The sequence below is a fragment of the Ahaetulla prasina genome, chromosome 4 (assembly GCF_028640845.1).
Source record: "Ahaetulla prasina isolate Xishuangbanna chromosome 4, ASM2864084v1, whole genome shotgun sequence".
Lineage (NCBI taxonomy): Eukaryota > Metazoa > Chordata > Lepidosauria > Squamata > Colubridae > Ahaetulla > Ahaetulla prasina.
In genome coordinates, this window is record NC_080542.1 from 76,802,508 (window position 1) to 76,816,060 (window position 13,553).

The window sequence follows — 13,553 nt, forward strand, 5'->3', positions numbered from 1 at the left end:
CCCAATTCACTGGCCATTATTTTAGGAGATCTGAACAAGGCAAACTTAAGGAAAGAGCTACCAAAATACTTTCAGCATGTCAATTGTCCTACAAGAGGCAAGAATACTTTAGACTATTGCTACACAACATTAAAAGATGCTTATCGGTCTTTACCATGAGCAGCTGTATGACACTGATCATTGCATGATTCACCTTGTACCTGCTTACAGGCAAAGACTTAAAATCACAAAACCAACAATTAAATCAGTGAAGACCTGGATGGAGGAGGCAAACTTAAAGCTACAGGCCTGACTTGACTGCACTGATTGGAATATTTTTGAAAGTATCTCTGCAGACCTGGATGAACTCACAGATACTGTAACATTATATGTCAGCTTCTGTGAAGACCTATGTGTACCCACCAGGAACTTGCGAACATACAGGAACAACAAACCTTGGTTCACAGCTAAACTTAAGCAGCTATGTCGTTCCAAAGAGAAAGCCTACTTAAAAGATGATAAAATGCTGTAAAATCAGGCCAGAAATGTATTAACAAGGAGATCAGAGCAGCAAAAAGAAGCTACTCTGAAAAGCTAAAGAATCAATTCTCAACAAATGAACCAGCAAATATGTGGAAAACTCTTAAAAGTATCACCGGCTAGGGCAAACCTCCTTCCCAGGCTGAAGGAAATCAACAACTGGCAGATGACCTGAACGTGTTATACTGCAGGTTTGAAAGGAAACTATAGCCACCTATCTCCACAACCCCCATCTCAGACACACCAACAACAGCCAAGCCTCCTACAACTGACCCCATTCCATTGGGTTCACAACCCCTAGTGATCACAGAAAAGGAAGTGCAGGACCTATTTCACAGACAAAAGCCAGGAAAAGCTCCAGGCCCAGACAAGATAACTCCTTCTTGCTTAAAAATCTGTGCTGACCAATTGGCCCCCATCTTCACCCATATCTTCAATAAATCACTAGAGATTTGCTATGTTCCTTCTTGCTTCAAATGCTCTACTATCATCCCAGTGCCAAAGAAGCCCACCATCAAGGAACTGAATGACTACAGACCAGTTGCTTTAACATCTGTAGTCAAGAAAACCTTTGAAAGGCTAGTACTCTCCCACTTGAAAACCATCACGATCCACTGATACACTCCTTGCAATTTGCATACCGAGCAAATAGGTCAACAGATGATGCTGTTAATATGGCTCTGCACTACATCCTACGTCATCTTGAATCTCCAAAAACCTATATAAGGGTCCTCTTTGTAGACTTTAGTTCAGTATTCAATACCATCATTCCAGACACTCTTCTAACTAAGCTAAGCCAGTTACAGGTACCTGAACAGACTTGTAAGTGGATAATAAGCTTCCTAAGAAACAGGAAGCAGCAGGTGAAGCTAAGCAGAATCACATCAAATACCTGTACAATTAGCACAGGGCCCCCCAAGGCTGTGTGCTCTCCCCACTTCTCTTCTTTCTGTATACCAATGACTGCATCTCTAACAATCCATCTGTGAAAATACTGAAGTTCGCAGATGACACAACAGTGATCGGTCTCATTCGAGACAATGATGAATCCGCATACAGACGGGAGGTTGAACAACTAGCCTTGTGGTGCAACCAAAACAATCTGGAACTGAACACATTCAAAACTGTAGAAATGGTAGTAGACTTTAGGAGAAACCCTTCCATACTTCCCCCTCTTACATTACTAGACAACACAGTATCAACAGTAGAGAACTTCAAATTTCTAGGTTCTACCATATCGCAAGATCTAAAATGGACAGCTAACATCAAAAATATAATAAAAAAAGCACAACAAGAATGTTCTTTCTGCGCCAACTCAGAAAGCTCAAACTGCCCAAGGAGCTGCTGATCCATTTCTACAGAGGAATTATTGAGTCTGTCATCTGCACCTCTATAACCGTCTAGTTTGGTTCTGCAACCCAACAAGACAGACACAGATTTCAGAGGATAATTGGAACTGCAGAAAAAAACAATTGCTACCAACCTGCCTTCCATTGAGGACCTGTATACTGCACGAGTCAAAAAGTGGGCTGTGAAAATATTTACAGATCTCTCACATCCTGGACATAAACTGTTTTAACTCCTACCCTCAAAACAATGCTACAGAGCACTGCACATCAGAACCACTAGACACAAGAACAGTTTCTTGCCAAACGCCATCACTCTGCTAAACAAATAATTCCCTCAACACTGTCAAACTATTTACTAAATCTGCACTATTCATCTTCTCATCATTCCCACCACCCATCTTCTTCCACTTATGACTGTATGGCTATAACTTTGTTGCTTGTATTCTTACGATTTATATTGATATTGTTTCCCGATTGCTTATTTGTACCCTATGACTATCATTGTGTTGTATCTTAGAATTCTTGATAAACCTATCTTTTCTTTTATGTACACAGAGAGCATATGCACCAAGACAAATTCCTTGTATGTCCAATCACACTTGGCCAATAAAAAATTCTATTCTATTCTATTCTATTCTATTCTATTCTATTCTAGTCTAGTCTAGTCTAGTCTAGTCTAGTCTAGTCTAGTCTAGTCTAGTCAAGTCTAGTCTAAAAAAGACTTCACTTAAAGATCTAATACACAGATAAATAAGCTTATATCAAAACTACTTTCTTCTGCACAACCCCTTAAATTACTCTTGAGACAGTGGCTCAAAGTTTGCATGAAGACAAACCGTATTGTGGTCTAATATCCAAATTTCTCTGGTCAGAGTTCTACGAGTCACATAAGCTGTAGGAGCCTTGGTGGGGGACAGACTTTGGGTAAATCTTGGCAAGACTGAGTGGCTTTGGGTGCAGGAAGCCTTGGGATCTGTGTTTTTGTCATCCTTAGTTCTGGATGGGGTTGCAATATTCTGTTCAGACCTAGTTTGCAACCTAGGGTTCTTCTGGACTCACATCTCCTAATCAAAGAGCAGGTGGCAGGCAGGACTAGGACAGCTTTTGTACAGCTCTAGTTTATGCGCCGCTGAGATCTTTCCAGAATCATGACTCCCAGTGCTCAAGTGATTCCACCACTCCACAGGACTCCTTTGATGTACTTGCCGTACCAACTTCTTGCACTGCAAGATGCCCCCCTCTCGTGGGCGGGGCCCTTCGCTCTATCGAGGGCCTACCTTGATGACGGATTTTGGAATCCCGAGAGGTGGCATGCTTCTAAGAGGGGTTTAAGGGTTTTTTTAAACATATATTTTCAGAAATTTTTAACTAAATCATCAAATGGGTTTTTAAAGGATGGGTTGGGTGGGGGGGGACACCCACAGGGGGTTAGGCTGGTCCCTTCCAAGGTTCCTGATTTGGAGGTTCTTGATACGGAGGTAGCTGAGGAGGTTAAAACTCGACTATCTACGGGCGTTTCCATTGGCACGGTAAGAGGGAGGGGCAGGTATGGTGGAAGCGGGGGCTCATATCATGTTCAGGGAGCACGCACTCGCTGTTTAAAAGCGGTTGCATGCTCCGGGCCCCCAGGCTTTGCTCGTTCCCCAAGTGGCTATGCCTCCAGGAACCTGGACCTTCGGCTGATGCTGTGCAATGCCAGGTCCGTCGTGAATAAGGCCCCCCTCATAGCCGATCTTATTCAAGAGGGGGGTGCGGACCTGATGGGCATTTCGGAGACCTGGTTGGGCACAGGGGGGGGGGTCCCCTTACTGAGATGTGCCCACTGGGTTTCCGGGCATTCCATCAGCTGAGGGCCCAGGGTAGGGGTGGGGGGGGTAGCGGTTGTTATACACGAGGGTCTAGAACTGAGGGAGGTCACTGTCCCACAGGTAGCCGGTTGTGAAACCCTCCTGGTAAGGTGGGGCTGTGGGGTACAGGTAGGCATGCTGGTTACGTACCTGGCTCCTTGCTACGTGGCAGCAGCCCTGCCCAAGTTGTTGGAGATGATAGCCAGGACGGCAGTTGAGACCCCCAGACTTATGGTTATGGGGGATTTCAACCTGCCATCGGTGGGCGAATCATCTACGGCAGCTCGGGAGTTCATGGCTTCCATGGCGGCTTTGGACCTGACCCAGGTAGTTAATGGTCCCACCCACACTGGGGGTAACTCTCTGGACCTGATTTTTGTCTCGGGACAGTGGCTTAATGATCTGGATTTAGGGGAGTTACTTGTTAAACCCTTATGATGGTCAGATCATTTACACCTTCAGCTAGACTTTCGAACCGCTACACCCCACCGCAGGGAGACGGAGCCGATTCGATGGTTCTGTCCCAGGCACCTGATGGACCCGGAGAGGTTTCTGACGGAGCTTGGGCCGTTTCCTGGGGAATTAGCCCACGACTCGGCCGAAAAACTGGTGGCCGCCTGGGAGGAGGTGGCGGCCGGGGCTTTGGACCGCGTCATGCCTTTGCGGCCTCTGACCCGGCGCCGAACTCAACCAGCTCCTTGGTATAACGAGGAGCTGAGAGAGATGAAGCACCAGAAAAGACACCTAAAGAGTGTCTGGAGGTCCAGCCACACCGAATCCGACCGAACACTAGTTAGGTCACATATTCAGACCTATCCAGTGGCGATAAGAACAGCGAAACATAATTATTTCTCCACGCTTATCGCATCAGCAGATAATCGCCCAGCCACCCTATTTAGGATGACCCGCTCCCTGCTTGCGCAGGAGGCTCGGGAGGACCCCTTGCAGGGTCATGCTGAGGATTTTGTACAGTATCTGTCTGATAAAATCGCTCGGATCCGGAGCGGTCTGGACGCTGATTGGATAGATCCGGGCGAGATGACGGGGCCGAGTCTTGTGGACATTACCTGGGCTGAGTTTGATCCTGTGACTCCCGACGACATGGACAAGTTGTTGGGTAGGCTGAATCCCACCACATGTTTATTGGACCCATGTCCCTCCTGGTTGGTACTGGCCATATGGGAGGTGACACGAGGCTGGCTCTTGGGAGTTACCAACACTTCCTTGTTGGAGGGCATTTTTCCCACCGCCTTGAGAAGCCTTCCCTGGACCCAGCTGTATTGGCGAACTATCGTCCAGTCTCCAACCTTCGCTTTTTGGCGAAGGTTGTTGAGAGTATGGTGGCATATCAGCTTCCCCAATACCTGGAGGAATCTGTCTTTCTAGACCCGTTCCAGTCCAGCTTCAGACCTGGGTACAGCACTGAGACGGCTTTGGTCACATTGGTGGATGACCTCTGGAGGGCTCGGGACAGGGATGTTCCTCTGTCCTGGTCCTTTTAGATCTCTCAGCGGCTTTTGATACCATCAACCATGGTATCCTGCATGGAGGGATTGTGGGTGGGAGGGATTGTGGGTGGGAGGCACCATTTATCGGTGGTTCTCCTTCTATCTCTCTGACGGTTCGCAGACGATGTTGGCAGGGGGGCAGAGATCGACTTCTAGGTACCTCACTTGTGGGGTGCCTCAGGGGTCGGTTCTCTCGCCTCTCCTGTTCAACATCTACATGAAGCTGCTGGGTGAGGTTATCCGTGGTTTTGGGGTGGATTATCATCTGTACACTAATGATACTCAGCTGTACATTTCCACTCCAAACCACCCCAACGAAGCTGTCAAGATGATGGCCCGGTGTCTTGAGGCCGTGCGGGTCTGGATGGGGAGGAACAGGCTCCAGCTCAACCCCTCCAAGACAGAGTGGCTGTGGGTTCCGGCGTCCCGGTACAGTCAGCTTTCGCCCTTGCTGACTGTTGGGGGTGAAGTATTGGCCCCCAGGGGAAGGGTGCGCAACTTGGGCATTCTCCTGGATGATCGGCTGTCTTTAGAAGAACACCTGACGGCCGTCGCCAGGGGAGCATTTTATCAGGTTCGCCTGATTTGCCAGTTGCGCCCCTTCCTTGACCGGGACTCCTTACGCACAGTCACTCACGCCCTCGTTACCTCTCGCCTGGACTATTTCAATGCTCTCTACATGGGGCTTCCCTTAAAGAGCACCAGGAGGCTCCAGTTAGTCCAGAATGCGGCTGCACGGGTAATAGAGGGAGCACCACGTTGCTCCCATATACCACCCATCCTGCGTGGCCTGCACTGGCTGCCGGTAGCCTTCCGGGTGCAATTCAAGGTGTTAGTGACCACCTTCAAAGCGCTCCACGGCTTAGAACCAGGGTATCTACGAGACCGCCTTCTGCCACCGATAGCCTCCCAACGACCTGTGCGCTCCCACAGAGTGGGCCTGCTCAGGGTGCCATCGACCAAACAATGTCGGTTGGCGGCCCCCAGAGGGAGAGCCTTCTCTGTGGCAGCACCGGCTCTATGGAACGAGTTACCTCCGGGGTTACGCCAACTCCCCGACCTCTGAACCTTCAAGTGGGAATTAAAAACTTTATTATTTAATCATGCGGGACTAGCCTAAATGTATTTTACATGTATTTTAATTATAGCTTTTAAATTTTAAAGGGTTTTATGTCAGCTTTGACCGTTTTAACAATTTGGCCAATTAATATATTCGTTTTAAATGTTTTTTTTAATTTGTTATTTATATTATGTGTATTTTTGTATTTTTAATGTGGCTGTAACCGCCCTGAGTCCTGCAGGAGAAGGGCGGTATAGAAATTGGATTAATAAATAAATAAATAAATAAAAGTATTCAAGCCCTAATTCTCTGGACTATTGCAATGCCCTCTACACGATGTTACTTTGAAATCTCTTCGGCAGCTTCAGCTGGTGCAAAGTACTGAGGAATTGGTCGTGGCCTGGGAGCGGGCCGCGGCCGGGGCCCTGGACCATGTCGCGCCTTTGCGGCCTCTGACCCGGCGTAGATCTCGTCCGGCCCCTTGGTTCTCCGAGGGGCTGAGGGAGATGAAACGCCGGAGAAGACGCCTAGAGAGCACCTGGAGGTCCAGTCGCTCCGAAGCTGATCGGACACTAGTTAGGACCTATTCTAGGACCTACCTAGTGGCAATGAGGGAAGCGAGGCCACCCTCATTGCGTCGGCAGATAACCGCCCGGCCGCCCTGTTTCGGGTGACCCGCTCTCTCCTACATCAGGAGGTGCGGGATGATCTTTGCAGGGACAAGCCGAGGAGTTTAGTGGTTATCTATACGATAAAATCGCTCAGCTGAGGGACGGTCTGGACCGAATTTGGGATGATCCAAGCGAGGGAGAGGAGGCACGTCTTGTTGAGCACATTTGGGATGAGTTTGACCCTGTGGCTCCCGAGGACGTGGACAGGTTGTTGGGGAGGCTTCACGGCACGACATGTTTACTGGACCCGTGCCCTTCCTGGCTGGTACTGGCCACTCAGGCGGTGACACGAGGCTGGCTCCAGAGGATTATCAACGCTTCTTTGTTGGACGGGGTTTTCCCTGCCGCCTTGAAAGAGGCGGTGGTGAGACCCCTCCTCAAGAAGCCCTCTTTGGACCCAGCTATTTTGGGTAATTATTGTCCAGTCTCCAACCTTCGCTTTGTTGCGAAGGTTGTAGAGAGTGCCGTGGCACGACAGCTGCCCCAACACCTGGATGAAGATGTCTATCTAGACCCGTTCCAGTCCGGCTTCTGACCCAGATACAGCACGGAGACAGCTTTGGTTGCATTGGTGGATGATCTCTGGAAGGCCAGGGACAGGGGATATTCCTCTGCCCTGGTCCTATTAGACCTCTCAGCGGCGTTCGATACCATCGATCATGGTATCCTGCTGTGCCGGTTGGGGGGATTGGGAGTGGGAGGCACCGTATATCGGTGGTTCTCCTCCTATCTCTCCGACCGGTCGCAGACAGTGTTGACAGGGGGGCAGAGGTCGACCGTGAGGGGCCTCACTTGTGGGGTCCCACAGGAGTCGATTCTCTCGCCCCTGCTGTTCAACATCTACATGAAGCCGTTGGGTGAGATCATCAGTGGTTTCGGGGTGAGATACCAGCAGTACGCTGACGACACCCAGCTGTACTTTTCCACCCCGGACCACCCCAATGAAGTTGTCGAAGTGCTGTCCCGGTGTCTGGAGGCCATACGGGTCTGGATGGGGAGAAACAGGCTCAAGCTTAATCCCTCCAAGACGGAGTGGCTGTGGATGCCGGCACCCCGATTCAGTCAGCTGCAGCCGCGGCTGGCTGTTGGAGGCGAGTTACTGGCCCCAAAGGATAGGGTGCGCAACTTGGGTGTCCTCCTCGATGATCGGCTGTCGTTTGAAGACCATTTGACGGCCGTCTCCAGGAGGGCCTTCCACCAGGTTCGCCTGGTTCGGCAGTTGCGCCCCTTCCTTGATCGGGATGCCTTATGCACAGTCACTCATGCACTCGTTACCTCTCGCTTGGATTACTGTAATGCTCTCTACATGGGGATCCCTTTGAAGTGCGCTCGGAGGCTTCAGTTAGTCCAGAATGCAGCTGCGCGGGTTGTAGAGGGAGCTACGCGTAGCTCCCATGTAACATCGCTCCTGCGCAGACTGCACTGGCTGCCTGTGGCCTTCCGGGTGCACTTTAAGGACCTGGGTACTTACGGGACTGCCTGCTGTTACCACACGCCTCCCACCGACCCGTACGCTCCCATAGAGAGGGACTTCTCAGGGTGCCGTCCGCCAAACAATGTCGGCTGGCGGCCCCCAGGGGAAGGGCCTTCTCTGTGGGGGCTCCCACACTCTGGAACGAGCTTCCCCCGGGTTTACGCCAAATACCTGACCTTCGGACATTTCGTCGCGAACTCAAGACTCATCTTTTTATCCGCGCGGGGCTGGCTTAAATTGGGATTTTAATGTTAAATTTATTAATTTTAAACGGGTTTTTTTTAGTATGGTAAACTTTAATCACTGGGCTAATTTAAATAAGTTTTTTAAATCGTATTTTAAACTTGTATATTGTATTGTCGGTTTTATTATGCCTGTACACCGCCCTGAGTCCTTCGGGAGAAGGGCGGTATAAAAATCAAATCAAATAAATAAATAAATAAATAAACTGCAAGAGCAATCTTTGGGCCCTAGGATGGCCCATATTAGCATAGAATAGAATAGAATTACATCTCTGCTGTACAAATTTCACTGGCTACAGGTCTGCTTTCAAGTGCAGTTAATAGAATAGAATAGAATAGAATAGAATAAAATAGAATAGAATAGAATAGAATAGAATAGAATAGAATAGAATAGAATTTTTATTGGCAAAGTGTGATTGACACACAAGGAATTTGTCTTGGTGCATATCTCTCAGTATACATAAAAGAAAAGATACTTTCATCAAGGTATAACACTTACAACACTTAATGATAGTCATAGGGTACAAATTTAATACTTATTGATATAACACTTAATGATAATCATAGGATACAAATAAGCAATCAGGAAACAATCAATATCAATATAAATCATAAGGATACCAGCAACAAAGTTACAGTCATACAGTCATAAGTGGAAGGAGATGGATGATGGGAACGATGAGAAGATTAATAGTGCAGATTTAGTAAATAGTTTGACAGTGTTGAGGGAATTATTTGTTTAGCAGCGTTTGGGAAGAAACTGTTCTTGTGTCTAGTGGTTCTGGTGTGCAGTGCTCTGTAGTGTCGTTTTGAGGGTAGGAGTTGAAACAGTTTATGTCCAGGATGTGAGAGATCTGTAAATATTTTCACAGCCCTCTTCTTAATTCATGCAGTACAGGTCCTCAATGGAAGGCAGGCTGGTAGCAATTGTTTTTTCTGCAGTTCTAATTATCTTCTGAAGTCTGTGTTTGTCTTGTTGGGTTGCAGAACCAAACCAGATGATTATAGAGGTGCAGATGACAGATTAAATAATTCCTCTGTAGAACTGGCTCAGCAGCTTCTTGGGCAGTTTGAGCGTTCTGAGTTGGCACAGAAAGAACATTCTTTGTCCTTCTTTTTTGATGACGTTTTTGATATTAGCTGTCCATTTTAGATCTTGCGATATGGTAGAACCTAGAAATTTGAAGGATTCTACTGTTGATACTATGTTGTCTAGTATTGTGAGAGGTGGAAGTATGGAAGGGTTTCTCCCAAAGTCTATCACCATTTTGACAGCATTGAGAGAGAGTGAACATTAAAGATATCATAGGCTTATATAAGGCAAACCACAGAGATAAACCTATGTGGAAAACATAAGGAAGGGCCTGACTTAATTGCAGATAATCAGTTAAAACTGTTACAAGGCCTGGCATTCAACAATCACAAGTAACGATGATCATTTATAACAAACCCAGGATGACATTATCATTAAAAGATTATCTTGTGCTAGAAAGGAAAAGATGTATCTATAAATTCAGCAAATCAACTATTCATTCTGTTTCTAATTTAATTCATAACTTTGTCATTATAATTAACATGATAATGTAAATATCTTTCTTTTTAAATTCTTCACTTTCTCCACTGGTTCCAATTTATAAAAATGTATACTTTACACTTTCACATAGGCAATTTAAGCAACTGTAACCTTCATAGTTAAAAATAAATTACAAAAAAAATCCAGTATTTATATTTCTGTGATCGGAATCTATGAAATAGATTCTTTTTCCCCTCAGTTTCTAAATACCATAACAATCATTTTAGTTTTGCAATGCTTTTAAAATTAATTTGCTCTTAAAGTTAGAAATTATAAAACTCTAAAGTTAGAACTGTTTGTGCGGGGGGAGGGGGGGGGAACAAAGCAAAAAGAAAATCACAATGCTTGCCATGACCAAGTGATTAAATTTGTATGTGATCAAACCCCCTCACTCTGTTTCTATAATAGAATTCCCAGAGCTACGTAAAGTCCTTAAAAAAAAGGGGGGGAGACTTCTTTTTAATAGGCTGAAATAATTAGTTATTTTTTTTACACGTGCTGGAAATGCCATTGCAAAATATTTAAGAACTAGATGTTTCATGAATTGGGATAAATGTACATCTTAACTCTGAGCAAACAGAGTTGGCAAGCAAAGGTGCAATGAATTTTACTTTGGATTGAAATATGAAAGAATATGAAAGAAAAATCTATTAATACCTTATGTTTCTGAAAGCAAAGTAATGCTGCACTGCAACAGCTTGGGATATAAATGTGTCTATTTCTCATATAACTTAAAGCATCATATTTACTGCTCCACATTTAATCATTATTAATTTTATACATCAAAGGGAAATAAATATTTATTTAAAAATAAACAAGGCAATCAAGTCTAAAAATTATAATACTGAAGGAGGGTCATTCTATGTCAAGTGGTCTGATTTCAAAAAAGTGCCCAGCTTGACCATCATGGATTTTGATGAAATTTGTTGTGAACTTGCACACACGTCCCCAATGAACATTGGTAAAGTGTTAGGTTTGCTGATGCAATACTTGCGGAGATATAGTCATTTGTATGACCCCATACCACAGCCTTTCACAATATAACTCTGAGATTTCAGAAATTTTGAGACATAATATCCCAATATGCTCTATTAAACAAAATAATAAAAACATTCTCATGGGTGATCTCCATGGAGATAATTTGGAGCAAATTTGACCAAAATGACTAAGGTCCAAAAAAAGGGTAAAGTTTGTGTAAGGCTTCTCCCCCTTCTTCCAATCTCCCCCTTCTTCCAAGAAAGTATGAACTCTTGAGAACTTTGTATTTCAAAAGGAACCTTTTAATGAAAGGGATGAAAGCAAGTCAAAACTCAAAGCAGGCTCTGGGGTCTCTCAGGGCCTGCAGTTCAGGATAAAAGAAATTAGGACCTTCTCCCCACCTTCTGATGTGGATTCCAACTAATCTGCCACTGTGAAGATGAATTGCAATAAAGATGATTAGGGGACTGGAGGCTAAAACATATGAAGAACAGTTGCAAAAACTTGGTATGCCTAGTTTAATGAAAAGAAGGACTAGGGGAGACATGATAGCAGTGTTCCAATATCTCAGGGGTTGCCACAAATAAGAGGGAGTCAATTTATTCTCCAAAGCATCTGAGGGTAGAACAAGAAGCAATGGGTGGAAACTAATCAAGGAGAGATGCAACTTAGAACTAAGGAGAAATTTCCTGACAGTTAGGACAATTAATCAATGGAACAACTTGCTGCAGACGTTGTAAATGCTCCAACACTGGAAATGTTTAAGAAAATATTGGATAACCATTTGTCTGAAATGGTGTAGGGCTTCCTGCCTGGGCAGGGGGTTGGACTAGAAGACCTCCAAGGTCCCTTCCAACTCTGTTATTATTATTATTATTATTGTTGTTGTTGTTGTTGTTGTTGTTGTACCAGACTCTCTGAGAAACAGATACAAAGAACTTCTCAGGGTCCTTACAATCCATTCATTTCCCCCCTCCCCTTTCATTTCCCGAATTATGAGAATTCTCCAGGCATTCCTGGCACCAGGCAACGGTTATAAATCACATTTATACAAAGAGGACCAGGCATGAAACTGGGTACTTAGGACACATAGGAAAAGAACTAAATGTGACAACTCCAAATCCCTCCCCCCAAATTCTTCACAAAGAATGGCAGATATAAGGATCTGACATATTGCCCTCCTCAGAAAAATGGAAAATCCACATAGGAAAACATAAAACATATAATACATTAAGATTTAGGATGGTTTGAATGGGTATTTCAGCAGGAATTTCCTTAACAGTGTGGGGGCTTTTACATGTTTTTTGACTACCCATTCATTCTGAGAGGATGTGTTTCCATGCCACTAAATATTGTGTGGAGCTGTGGTGAGTGTGGGAGTCAAGGAAATCTTTGATTTCAAAATGTTGTTCTCCTTCCACCATAATGGGGGTTGGAGGTGTAGGCAAAGGGAGTCTGACTTTCTGGCGTGAGTAGACTGCAATGAAACATTGGATGAACCTATCTAAGTGTCTTAGGAACTTAGGAGTTCTACCTTCACAGGGTTTATGACTCTGGTGATGGGGAATGGGCCAAAGAATTTTGATCCCAGTTTCTTAGACAGTTGTAAGGATTGTAGGAATTTAGTGGATAAATATACACGTTCCCAACCTTGAACGGTTTGGGTTCACAGCATTTCTTATCAGCGTGAATTTTAAAAGCTGCTCTAGCCTCTTGCAGAGCTAGTCTGACCATTGGCCAAATGGTTTGTAGGTTGTTTATCCACTCCTTAAGGGAGGGGATGTTAGATTCCTTAGCTGGTAGTTCTGGCATGGGGTTGAATTCTTGTTCTGTGGCTACCTGAAATGGGGTGAAGCCAGTGTTGCTGTGTACAGAGTTGTTGTAAGCTACTTCAGCAAAAGGTAACAGGTCAGTCCAATTGACCTGTTGGTAGTTAATAAAACATCTTATATATTGTTCCAATATGCCATTAGTTTTTTCAGCTCCCCCCCCCCATTCATTTGGGGGTGGTGTGAAGAGGACAGACCCTGTGTGGAGCCTAATAGATTTAAGAAAGCCTGCCAAAATTTGAAGGTGAATTGGACACACTATCTGAGATAATCTATTGGGGAGCTCCATGGAGGTGATAAATGTGGACTAAAACATTTTTGCTAATGCCTTATTTATTTATTTATTTATTTATTATTTAAATTTGTATACCGCCCTTCTCCCAAAGGACTCAGGGCGGTTCACAGCCAAGTAAAATGCACAATACATACAATTAAAATACTAATAAAAAACTTATTTAAATTGGCCATAATTAAAATTTGGAAGTAAAACCCATTTAAAAACC

At 45.0% G+C, this 13,553-nt stretch overlaps 1 protein-coding gene across 15 annotated transcripts in view; it reads right to left on the bottom strand.

The window, feature by feature from the left end:
* Positions 1-13,553, bottom strand: part of ITGA9 (integrin subunit alpha 9) — a 762,385-nt gene that overhangs the window by 525,737 nt on the left and 223,095 nt on the right. The gene's annotated exons all lie outside the window — the stretch shown is intronic.